The sequence below is a fragment of the Schistocerca serialis genome, chromosome 3 (genome assembly GCF_023864345.2).
Source record: "Schistocerca serialis cubense isolate TAMUIC-IGC-003099 chromosome 3, iqSchSeri2.2, whole genome shotgun sequence".
Lineage (NCBI taxonomy): Eukaryota > Metazoa > Arthropoda > Insecta > Orthoptera > Acrididae > Schistocerca > Schistocerca serialis.
In genome coordinates this window covers 538,482,714-538,496,269 of record NC_064640.1, presented here as the reverse complement: position 1 = coordinate 538,496,269, position 13,556 = coordinate 538,482,714, and the positions used below count along the sequence as shown (strand labels likewise).

Here is a 13,556-nt window from a genome sequence, read left to right as displayed (position 1 = left end):
ACAAAATTTTAAATAAAATTTACCCAAAGGTCAGTCTTAAAATTTTTAAGTGCTCGACTAAGCCGGTGGTGTAACAAGGCCAGTCAACAAAGAATAAAAAGTGTCGGATGTGGGAAGTAATTCGTGCAGTCGCAAATTTTTGTACAGTGACTGGAGGGAGTGCCATGAGCAACAATCTGGAAATCCCCACTGGTGGGGACTGAGTGTGGCAGTGGGGGTGCGTTTTTCTTGAACAACTCGAAAACTACGATGTCTAGCGAACGTGTATCCCAACACGAAATGTAACTACATTAGCATTAAATTCCCTACAAATAGGCCCTCTTCATTTTTTCTGCAGAACTAATAGTTCGCTTGTAGCGAGGGCATGGTTTTTGAAGGCCAGGTATAACATTGCGGGCTGCATAAAACGACATCGGTAGGGGCAGCTGAATCACCATGTGTAGTGGCGCAATGCGAAAATTGCTGTGTGTAATGGCGGTCATTTCCCTCCCCTCCCGCGCTTCTTGCTTGTCCCTCCTGGACCCCTCCAAGCCCTTGTAAGCACGTCCACGTCACCTGGCAAGGCTTATGTCCAAAGAACACGCAACACAGCGAACACGTGGAGCCCGAGGAACAGCCGCGAGTGACTGACGCCCCTACCAATCGACTCACTGAAACATCAGTCGCAAAATAACTTTAACCGGAACGTCGCTGGCTGGCGTGGTGGGGGTCGCCTATTCAGATCCGTTCATCATCAAATATTTATAATTAAGAATTTATCATTTCTAGGAGGATCAAGAAATTTATGTTCGTGATGTTTACATATATCGTAATATTCGATGTTTGTACACTACTGACCATTAAAATTGCTACGCCATGAAGATGACGTGCTACAGACGCGAAATTTAACCGACAGGAAGAAGATGCCGTGATATGCAAATGATTAGCTTTTCAGAGCATTCACACAACGTTGGCGCCGGTGGCGACACCTACAACGTGCTGACACGAGGAAAGTTTCCAACCGATTTCTCATACACAAGCAGCAGTTGACTGGCGTTGCTTGGTGAAATGTTGTTGTGATGCCTCGTGTAAGGAGGAGAAATGCGTACCATCACGTTTCCGACTTTGATGAAGGTCGGATTGTAGCCTATCGCGATTGCGGTTTATTGTATTGCGACATTGCTGCTCGCGTTGGTCGAGATCCAATGACTGTTAGCAGAATATGGAATCGGTGGGTTCAGGAAGGTAATACGGAACGCCGTGCTGGATCCCAACGGCCTCGTGTCACTAGCAGTCGAGATGACAGGCATCTTATCCACATGGGTGTAACGGATCGTGCAGCCCCGTCTCGATCCCTGAGTCGACAGATGGGGACGTTTGTAAGACAACAACCATCTGCACGAACAGTTCGACGACGTTTGCAGCAGCATGGACTATCGGCTCGGAGACCATGGCTGCGGTTACCCTTGACCCTTGGCAGCACATCAATTGGAACTCTCCACTGGGTTCCTCGAACCTTACCGTGACAGTCCTAGCCTTGTGACATGGCGCATTATCCTGCTGAACATGCCACAGCCATCGGGGAACGTGATCGTCATGAAGGGGCGTGCATGGTCTGCAACCAGTGAACAATACTCCTTGATCGTCACGCTGCATTTCACGAACTGCACTGGACCCAAGGATGACAACGTGAATATTCCGAGTGCATAATAGAGCCGCTGCCAGCTTGTCTCTGCCCCGCAATACATGTGTGAAGGAGCTGCTGCTCTGGAAGACAATGGATTCGCGCCGACCCATCGGCTTGATGGAGAATGTGTCTGGATTCATCAGACCATGCAAAGCTCTGCCACTGCGCCAACTTCCACTGCCGATGGTCACGTGCTCATTTCAGTCGTAGTTGCCGATGTCATAGTGTTAACATTGGCACAATCATGGGTCGTCGGCTGCAAAGGCCTATCGTTAGGAGTGTTCGGTGCACTGTGTGTTCAGACACACTTGTACTCTGCCCAGCATTAAATTCTGATGTTAATTCCGCCTGTCCTGTTTTACCAGTCTGCCCAGCCTACGATGTCCGACTTATGTAATGAAGTGTGGCCGCCCAATCCCACCACGTCTGGACGTAGTGTGAGCTTGGTTTCGCCTCGTATTGAAGACACTCACCACAGCACTCCTCGAACATCTGGCAAGTCGTGCAGTTTCCGAAACGCTCGTGCCGAGTCTCCGTGTCCTCAGAATCTACCCTTGGTCAAACTCAAATAGATCGCACGCCTTCCCCATTTTACACACGGACAACACGCTCACTGATATTAACTACATGCACCCACAGTGCGTGTATGTAACTAGCAGTCTTTCGTCACTAGGTGACGCTGCTACCGCCAGGACGGGTTTATATCGACAGTAGGTCGGTGGTCATAATGTTCTAGTTGATCAAGGTAGTTTGCAGCAGTGTGAATGTGTTTACTCCTGGTGGTGTAAGCATACCCCCATAACAAATAATTTCAACAGCGAGAATGATTCCCAGGCCACACATGTTAGCCTGCAAATACCTCCTTTGCAGTAGCAAGATGGACACGAGTCACCGCTGGCCGCTGTGGCCGAGCGGTTCTAGGCGCTTCAGTCCAGAACCACGTTGCCGCTACGGTCGCAGGTTCGAATCCTGCCTCGGGCATGGATGTGTGTGATGTCCTTAGGTTAGTTAGGTTTAAGTAGTTCTGAGTCTAGGGGGCTGATGACCTCAGATGTTAAGTCCCATAGTGCTTCGAGCCATTTGAACCATTTGGACACGAGTCACCATCATAACATCTGCACTAAGGTGGCGCATCGTCTACAATTATAATAACTTTGCTTGTCCAATTAGTATGTTCTCATTGGAAATGAGACTGGCAGTGGTTCCCAGCACCAGTGATGCCGATTACGTATTTATTGTTAAAACTCGTACTGGCAACATCTTACAGTAGGGCTGTGGTAAGAGTAATTGATAGTTAATTAATTTATTGTATTACACGAATTTACTAGTTCCAGTTGATTCATCTTTACGTTAAACGTATATTTTCGACAATCTCCTTCACAGTTTATTTTCGTATACTATTCATTTAGGTAATCTGACAACCGTGCTGAGAAAATGTGAACAAGCTGGGTGTGAAAAAGTTATCTTCGGCATAATATACTTAGTTCCTCGTGCTGCCTGTAGAAGTCGTTAGCGTATAGCGCCTTACCTACATTCCACTTGCTAAATGGCTTAGCGTTGTTAATCGTTACCGATGCTTACAACCCCACTACCAGTTATTTTCACTTCACAAGCATTTTTTGTTCTGACGTGTCAGACTTTATCAACGCAAACTGCTAATTTATGTACATAAAAGAAAGTTTGATTATTTACCCCTATGTGAAACACTGCAATTGGCAACCCAAAGTGTAAATCTTTGCTTTCAGTAATTATCTAAATGAGTGTATTAAAGTTTCTTTGAGATCGATATGTTCTGAGAATATCTTTTTAAGTTATTAGTTTTTATGTTACACTCTCTCAGCGCTGGAGTATTGTTGAGAGAGGAGTGGAGTGGTTCGAGTTGCCGTGTTCAAAATTGAAAGGCCGGATTCGGCGTTATATTTAACAAGAGTAGGACTACCTATTGAAAAAAGACATAGTCCACTGGACATTTTCAGTTCTTTATTTATACTCAATTAAAGTTAGTTTTTGCGACCTCAACCTTAAAAGTGCTTAAACTAAAAAATCAGAAAACAGCCTTATAATCTGGCAGTTATTATAGAAATTAAGTGTTTAGTCCTCTTTATTCCTGTCTTGTTTTTAATATAATCTTGTGTTAATATACATTGATTAAAAATTCTTCATCAGACAGTGTAAACCCTTATGTATTCTTATGAATCGGAAAAGTAAAACATATTCAATAACTTTTGTCATTTGAATTAGGCTTACAATGCAATAACAATACTCTGTGGTTAAGTATCAATATTTTAGCCCACTTTTTCAAGAATGTTATGTTTCTTGGAAATAATTTTAGTGAAACTCTTGATAGGATAATTTTAAATTGTACAAAAACAGCATCATCTTATGTGCTTGTGTCAGTTTGCAATTTAATGCGTTCCTTTGGCCTTCATAAAAGAAAACACCATTTCAAATGGCTCTGAGCACTATGGGACTTAACATCTGAGGTCATCAGTCCCCTAGAACTTAGAACTACTTAAACCTAACTAACCTAAGGACATCACACACATCCATGCCCGAGGCAGGATTCGAACCTGCGACCGTAGCGGTCGCGCGGTTCCAGACTGTAGCGCCTAGAACCGCTTGGCCACCAGAGGCCGGCAAACACCATTTCAACGTTGACATTATGGCCTGGAGTTACAAAGTAATATTCTGCCAGTTTCGGTCATTCCGAATAAAATTCTTCATTCTTCCATATACGTATTCTTCGCGCTTGCGTCATTAGCTTCGAAAAGTCGAACAGACCGCCATTTATATATTTGGCCGAACACGACCGTAGAAGTCCGGACATGTCTAGCTAAAACTGGACACCTAGCAACCCTAGGCGTGAGAGAGAGAGAGAGAGAGAGAGAGAGAGAGAGAGAGAGAGAGAGAGAGAATATATGTAAAAGTGGTTCAGACAGTGAAGAGAATGTAACCTCGAGCTCCGATAAGTGAATAATTTTCTGATTTTCTTACACAAGGATTACTGTTTCGTATGTATTATCCGCTCAAGTAGCGTGTAACAGCCATACAGGAGAATGCAAGCTGAATGAAACTAACGTTAAACTGCTGGAACGTAAACTGTCGAAAAGAAGTGAAACTATTAGCCCATGTGAACAACGGAACGAACGGGCGCTGCTATTTTGCGTGCATCTCTGTTTCTAGTATACTTCTATTAGTCTTCCTTAATAATACTGTGACAGAAGGGAGAGACGTCAAAAATATATATAACTGCAATAAACAACGCAAGCAAATGAAGTTGTATTGCAAGCGAAAAAGCTGAAAGAATAACGAGGACTACGAAGCAATAACGAACCCGTCAAACGAACACAGCTGGCGGCTCTTTGTGAGTAATAAGCATTCGCCGGCTGTGGGACTGCAGCCCGCTTCTGCAGCCGCTCTCCCGCGCAGACAAAGCTGAGGGATAATTACGGCCACGGCCGTACTCAGCATGCAAAGACGTCTTCCCCTCATCGCTAGCTGATGTCGCTCATTACGCGCCAAAACCATAAATTCACGCGTGTGTGTACTTCTGCGGTTTTTATTTATTTGCAGAAGCACATGCGATGCTACTTTACGGTACACTACTCTTCAAGACTGTTTTAAGTCTTGAACGAAACATTCGGAAGAGACACTTCGCCTCTGAACAAACTGCATCTGTGTTCAAACGAAATGGGTAAATTGGTGTGTATCTCTTGGGGGGCGGAATGGGGTGGGGGTTGGGGGTATGGATATGCTGCATATAACATGAAAACTTGAACTACTAATCATCGTACAATTCATCCCTCTGTATCTTCCACATGCGCATAACTTTGATCTCCTAAGCTGATGTTGCCCAGATATACGCTCCGCCAAATTTCTGTCACTCCCCCTCGAATGCCACGCACTGCGCATTATTTTCCTCCATTCTTTATCATGTCAACATAATCCCATCCCTCCTGGCTCACGCTGAATACTCACACAAACAGGAAATTCTTCTCCAACAATCCCATTGTCCATTGTTTCCCCTGTAATTTCTAACACTGCTCTGCTACTGCCTCTACATCGATACATCCCACCAACTCTACACCTACGTCCACTCCATATCATCTCCCAACAAAACTTCAGACAAACCCCTCTATATCCTGTAAAATTCAACTCTTTCTTTCCTGTCCCACCCCACATCAGAGGACCCCACCTCCTCACCACGTTTCTCTACTCCTTTTCTCTTCACGCCATGTCCTAACTGGAACCCGTTTTCCTTACTCCATTTGTGTCTCCCACCATCCACACCCATGACACTCACCTACTCTCGTCTCCACAGTTACAGCTCGCTGGACCAGTTTGTTTATACCTATCCCCAATGACCGTACATACCCTCTATCCTTTCCAATGTAGGTCCTTTAACTTACTTAACTTTTAAACGATAATTGCAATAAATATTTAGGGATTCCAATCATAAACAACTTAAATTGGAACAATTGCGCTGAAAATGACGTGAGTAAAGCGAACGAAAGACTGCATTTTATCGGCGAAGCACTTAAAAGGTGCAAAGAGACCGCCTGTACTAAGCATGTCCACTCTCTTCAGGAGTAGACCTACTGCTACGGTGTGAGATCCTTACCAGATACGCTATCTGACCAGAAGTATCCAGAAACGTATTAGTGCTCATTAATGTGAGATGTATCCACCCTTCGCCTTTGTGACGGCTTCAGATGTCCTGGAGACACTCTTAATGAGGTGTCTGAATGTCTGTCGAGTAATGGAAGCCCATTCTTCCTCAAGAGCCGAAACTGTAGGAAGTAGTAGTGTTGGACGCTAGAATATTGAGCGAAGTCAACGTCCTAACTCACCTCAGAGGTTTTTCATTGGGTCAGGTTGGGATTAAGGGCAGGTCAGTCCATATCAGGAATGATACTGCCCATAAACCATTCCATCACGGATGCTGCTTTGTGACAGGATGCACTGTCATGATGATACAATCAATCATATCTGAACTATTTCTCTATTGTAGGCAGTAAACAGTGCTGTAAAATGTGTTCATATCTCTCAGCATTTCGCGTTTTCTTAGGCTCACTGAGGGGGACCACACACTAACCACAAAAAACATCCTCGTACCATAACACCACCTCCTCTATGCTGAACTGTTGGCGCTGCACTTGATGACAGGTAATGTTCCCCAGACATTTGCCAAACCCAAACGCTACCATAGGATTGCCACAGGGTATAGCATGATTCATCACTCTAAATCATTCGTTTCTAGTCATCCACAGTCCAGTGGTGTCGCTCTTTACACCACCTCAAGTGTTGTACTGATTACAGAAACGTGTGGCTTATAACGAGCTGTTCGATCATTGTACCCCATTCTTTTGAGCTCCATATGTACAGTCAGTGGGGTAGCTTGACTGCTGGTAACACCTTTGAAATCACAAGCGATTCCTTTTGCTGATTTCATCCAATTTTTGACAACCACCCTTCGCAACACTCGACGGTTCAAATGAAATGGTTCAAATGGCTCTGAGCACTATGGGACTCAACATCTAAGGTCATCAGTCCCCTAGAACTTAGAACTACTTAAACCTAACTAACCTAACGACATCACACACATCCATGCCTGGGGCAGGATTCGAACCTGCGACCGTAGCAGTTGCGAGGTTCCGGAATGAAGCGCCTAGAACCGCTCAGCCACCGCGGCCGGCACTCGACGGTTCCTATCTGTCAGTACATGAAGTCTGCTTGGTGTTGCTTTGTCTGTGGTTCTTCCTTTGCGTTTCCACTTCACAATCATATCGCTAACAGTCGACTTGGGCGTCTTTAGAAAGGTTGAAATGTCCCTGATGGATTTCTTACTGACTTGACATCCAATGACCAGCCCGCGTTCGGAGTCACTGCCCTCCAGACCGACCCATTCTGCTGTTAGAGGCCGGCCACAGTGGCCGAGCGGTTCTAGGCGCTTCAGTCTGGAACCGTGCGACCGCTGCGGTCTCAGGTTCGAATCCTGCCTCGGGCATGGATGTGTGTGATGTCCGTAGGTTAGTTAGGTTTAAGTAGTTCTAAGTTCTAGGGGACTGATGACCTCAGATGTTAAGTCCCTTAGTCTCAGAGCCATTTGAACCATTTTTTGCTGTTAGAGCTTCGCTGCTACCCACCGGTGTGAAACTCGTATAGGGACTTCAGATAACACGACGTTGGTTCACTATCAGGCCAGTTGGAGCGCTACAAGTTTATCACTTCAAATGTGTGTGAAAACTTATGGGACTTAACTGCTAAGGTCATCAGTCCCTAAGCTTATACACCACTTAACCTAAATTATCCTAAGGGAAAAAACACACACCCATACCCGAGGGAGGACTCGAACTTCCGCCAGGACCAGCCGCACAGTCCATGACTGCAGCACCTAAGACCGCTCGGCTAACCGCGCGCGACGCTGATTTTTAGTCTTTCTTGTTTTCGTTTTGGTTTCGTAGCAGGAGCTAGTTTCACCACATTGTGCTTCTGATTATTACTTCTCGTGCATATTAAACTCTTTGATTTGCTGTGTGAATATTTTGCTCGTATTCTGATTTGAGTTCTGCTCGCATCCGTAATACTGGGTGGAGTAAATGATTCTATATTTGTTTTTGTTTCATGTAAAACATGAAGCTGGTTTCGTCACACTGCGTTCTGTGGAATTTTGTGTATTTGTTGCTGCTTACGAATCACTGTGCAAACTGCACGATTTAACTGCACGTTAAGTATACTGTTTTTATTCTACTTTATATTTGTTTGCATCCATTCTCCATACTTTCTTGCAGTTAATGGCGAACTCCCTGTTAGCAGGTTTTGACAGTTTTGGTACTGAACTTTGGCTGGTTGATTTGGGGGGGGGGGGGGGAGGAGACCAAACTGCTATGTCATCGGTCTCATCGGATTAGGGAAGGATGGGGAAGGAAGTCAGCCGTGCCCTTTCAAAGGAACCATCCCGACATTTGCCTGAAGCGATTTAGGAAAATCACAGAAAACCTAAATCAGGATGGCAGGACGCGGGATCGAACCGTCGTCCTCCCGAATGCTTGTCCAGTGTGCTAACCACTGCGCCACCTCGCTCGGTATATTGAACGTAATTACTTTTTATCACGGAACGAGTATGTAATCCTGCTTTGAATAGTGTTGCTTCTTGTCACTGAGTGGCATGCATTTCACAATGGATTGCAGAATATGGATGTAGTAGATGAGTATACTTTGTAGTCTTGGCGACTAGAGCATTCTTCTTTGCAAATGCTAAAAATGCGACAGTATTTACGCAAATGTTTTCACGCGTTATTAACAGGTACTACGAGCAGTACATTTTAGCAGAAGTCAGGAAAGTTTCAGTGGCTTGCATTAAATGTGAGAGTACAAAAAACGGATGTGAACAAAAATAACGTCGAATAGGAGCGATATACTTACAATGCGTTAAAATCGAGCAGTTCACACACGTACTCTCAAGCAGCAACAGACAGACATGAGTCCACAGAAGACCTTGCGAGGAAACCAGCTTCTGTTTCTTATGGAACAGAAAACAAATATAGAATAGTTTATCCCACCGAATATTACGATTGACAGGAAAAAATAAGCAGAATGAGAGCAACATATATACAATGCAATTCAAAGAGTGCGATACACACAAGAAGGTCGTAAATCTGGAACATAATTTTTACTTGATAACAACCACGCGGTTGAAATTTCAATATTCAGTTTTACAAATCACTACACTTTCCAGCCAGATACCGGACCCACCTGCAAAATGTAAATGAAAAATGTTATCATTTAGTACTCGTATTTTGCAAAGCAAGAATGCAGATTATCACGCTATATTTTCCCGAATTCGAAATTCATTGCCAGGCCACTAGGAGCGCTACTATCGATCTTGTAATATGCAAAGAGGCATACATAACCAACATGAAGAGGTTGTCTCTGCGTTACAGCGCTATGGATGGCAGCAACAAGCAACACTGGCCACCATATTTTGTAACGTCAGGCAAACCGAACATGTCAGCTGAACAGATGCAACAGATCTGGAAAATCATATGTTTTCGTGATAGAAATATGAATTAAAATTATTTTGTTGATCATAAAACAAGTCCAGTGTATGTGCAGTGTACGACTGTATTAATCGTAATAATTATATTGCTGGAATGTCGAACTTTAGCTAGGTACAAGCATATTTTCTCATGTAATATTCCTGAAACGTAACTGTCGTATTTGCCAAGTTTCTAAATCGTATTGCTGGATCTATATGGTCATTTGGAACGACAGGCAGCTGACTTTATTGAAGTATACCCCCCCCCCCCCCCCTACTGCATTTAGTGTGTCTTGGTGTATCGACAATGTATCTGTTTTTGTAGATTAAAATTACGTTTTAAACAATAACTACAACAGGAATATGGGCTATGCATGTATGTAAACTATAAGCTGTTCTTCATTTTTTGTGCAGAACTCCTTTGAAAAACAACGAGCTAATACAATACTGGATAAATAAAATAAGGCGGAACTAAGTAGCGGCCTTCTCAGTATAGTTACGTACGCTCTTCTCATCTTAGAGCAATGCAATGTTAGATGAAACATGACAGTCCTGTCTTCCATTAGAGCTGCTGGAATCCACACAAAAAACATGACGCTAGAACAAAAAACTCTAGTCCACATATCTGAAATTTTCCTCGACGAGAACGATAATTAAGCCTACGAATTGCGTATTAAAATGATTATTTACAACTACTACAGTCTGCTTCCTCTATAAATACCAACGACTTATATAAATATATTTCTTTGGTATATATGGAAGACAGAACTTCCTAGTGTCAAACACGATAAACGTCAACCAAGTCAAAGATGTAATTACTGTAAGTGTCGTACCGAAATTCGTCAGCATCTCTTGGTAAGCTATATCGTTAATTACAGAAATGCACATGTTTGTGTTAAAGTTACCAGAATAACGCAACAGCTCGCATATCTCAAACGTTACGCTTGAGATTGCCATAGTACACGAAAAGTGCGCATCATATTTTTGAAATTATTTCTCGACAGAAAACTCACGATTAGTAGTAGTATGACAAACAAAAACACATGATTCCGTGCTAGCAGACGATTATATCACTTAACAAGACGATACAAAAGATGGAGGCCAAGTTTTCAGTTCGCTTGGCCACTATATGTTGTTTATGTAGGTCGTCGATAACATGGGCCTTGCACTTCTGATATTTTGGTGCTACTGAGAACGCAGTACTCTCCACGTTCTTTTAAACTAGCGAATCCTCCGCTCTTGCCAACTAGCGATCGCTTCCGTATTACAGAGGGATGACCGGGTGCTTTTGATCACATAGTGTAGGGTTGACGAAGGACATCGCAAAGCCGGCGGCTGTGGCCGAGCGGTTCTAGGCGCTTCAGTTTGGAACCGCGCTGCTGCTGCGGTCGCAGGTTCGAATCCTGCCTCGGGCATGGATGTGTGTGATGTCCTTAGGTTAGTTACGTTTAAGTAATTCTAAGTCTAGGGGACTGATGACCTCAGATGTTAAGTCCCATAGTGCTTAGAGCCATTTGAACCATTTTTGAACTCACCACGAACAGTCTCAAAGGTAATCGACGCTCACCACCGTAACAGCGCGTATTTAAAGCAAACCTAATTTGCGTTCTCATAGTGGGGCTACAAACACAACTCTTATGCGACTGGCGCGTAATAGGAATAGACATCTTTCAGAAGTAGAAACATGCTTACCAATTTACGTCCATGCCACACAATCTCTTCTTGGTGTTAAGATTTCTTTCGTCAGCGTTGTTTAGACCCATTTAAGTAGAATAAACGTTACCGAAACGAAGAAGTATTTCAAACCCATTTTGGCTGAAGACCAGTCCAGTCGACAAGTCACTCCACAACCATATGGGTCGAGAGGAATGAAAAACAGTTAGGATAAAAACACACGAGGAACGCTGATTTCTGCAGTTATTATGATGAACAGGCACTTATGTATTTCCTTGACAGCGATCAATTTCTGTCGTCCATTAGAGATACCGCCGTCGAAAAGGCTCATAAGAGGCGATGTGAAGGAGGCTAAATCTATGCCTGACAAACCTCATGGTCGAAATTGGCTGAACTTACATGTGTCTGAAAAGCTATGAGATGTCTTATTCCTAAGATTTGGTGTTATACGCGTGACTATCGACATTTAATAAAAACAGCACTCCGTCTTCAGGCCACGAGTGGCCCATCGGGACCATCCGACCTCCGTGTCATCCTCAGTGGAGGAGGCGGGTAGGAGGGGCGTGTGGTCAGCACACCGCTCTCCTAGTCGTTATGATGGTTGTCATTGAGCGAAGCCGCTACTATTCGGTCGAGTAGATCCACAGTTGGCATCACGAGGGTGAGTGCACTCCGAGAAATGGCAACACCGCATGGTGGCTCGGATGGTCACCCATCCAAGTACTGGCCACGCCCGACAGCGCTTAACTTCGGTGATATGACGGGAACCGGTGTATCCACTGCGGCAAGGCCGTTGCCTATTTAATAAAAGCAATCACACTAATAATTTATTCACTGATACTGAATTCTAACATGCTGCCTAGGGAGTACAGCAAGTTTTGTTACGTTTTTTGTTACAAATTTTTAACTCATTTTACCTGTATTCTGTTCAATGAAATGGGGATGCTATCTAGCTATGTTTTCTCAAAGTGTTATTAAACTACAACTACCTTTCTTATGGTAATATGCTAGTGTTACTAAAAAAAAAAAAAAAACCGCACCACGATGGAACTGTCTGGACGGAAACCATTAGCTGTGATGTAATCTTACAGACAAACAAATGATTATAATTTCAGAAAAATTGTATGTTTTGTTCGGGAGAATCAGCTATACAAAATGAGCATGTTAATAACGCGGTGGCCCACCTCTGGCCCTGATGCATGCAGTTATTCGGCATGGGTTTCAAAAAATGGTTCAAATGGCTCTGAGCACTATGGGACTTAACATCTGTGGTCATCAGTCCCCTAGAACTTAGAACTACTTAAACCTAACTAACCTAAGGACATCACACACATCCATACCCGAGGCAGGATTCGAACCTGCGACCGTAGCAGTCGCGTGGTTCCGGACTGAGCGCCTAGAACCGCTAGACCACCGCGGCCGGCGGCTTGGGTTTGATTGGCAGAGTTGCTGGATGTCCTCCTGAGGGATATCGTGCCAAATTCTGTCCAATTGGCGCGTTAGATCGTCAAAATTCCGAGATGACTGGGGGCCCCTGCCCATAATGCTCCAAACGTCCTGTCTTGGGGAGAGATTTGGCCACTTTGCTGGCCAATATAGGGTTTGGCAAGCACGAAGACAAGCAGTAGAAACTCTCGCCGTGAGCGAACGGGCATTATTTTGCTGAAATGTAAGCCCAGGATGGCTTGACATGAAGAGCAACAAAACGGAGCGTAGAATATCGACGACGTACCGTTGTGGTGTGAGGGTGCCGCGAATGGCAACCAAGAGGGTCCGGCTATGAAATGAAATGGCAGCCCAGACCATCAGTCGTGGTTGTTGGGCTGTATGGCGGGCGACAGTAAGATTGGTATCCCATTGCTGTCCGTGGCGTCTTCAGGCACGTCGTCGTTGGTCATCGGGGCTTCTTTCGAAGTGGGATTCATCTTTAAAGACAATTCTTCTCAAGTTAATGAGATGCCAGGCCGAGGACGTGTCTGGAGACGTACTAGACATTTGTGCAATACCAGTCCAACTGTCGTCTGGCATATGGCCCGACTACCAGGAGTGATTGTCTGGGCTGCCATTTCACTTCAGAGCAAGGCTCCTTTGGTTATTATCAGCAGCACCGTCACAGCACAGCGGCACGTGGACGATATTTTACGCCCCGTTTTGTTGCCCTCTCATGGCAAGCCATCG

General features: G+C 44.3%; 1 pseudogene; it reads right to left on the bottom strand.

Annotated features, from left to right (window-relative positions):
* Positions 1–12,058: 12,058 nt before the first annotated feature.
* LOC126471987 (5S ribosomal RNA) lies at positions 12,059–12,176 on the bottom strand (annotated as a pseudogene).
* Positions 12,177–13,556: the final 1,380 nt, after the last annotated feature.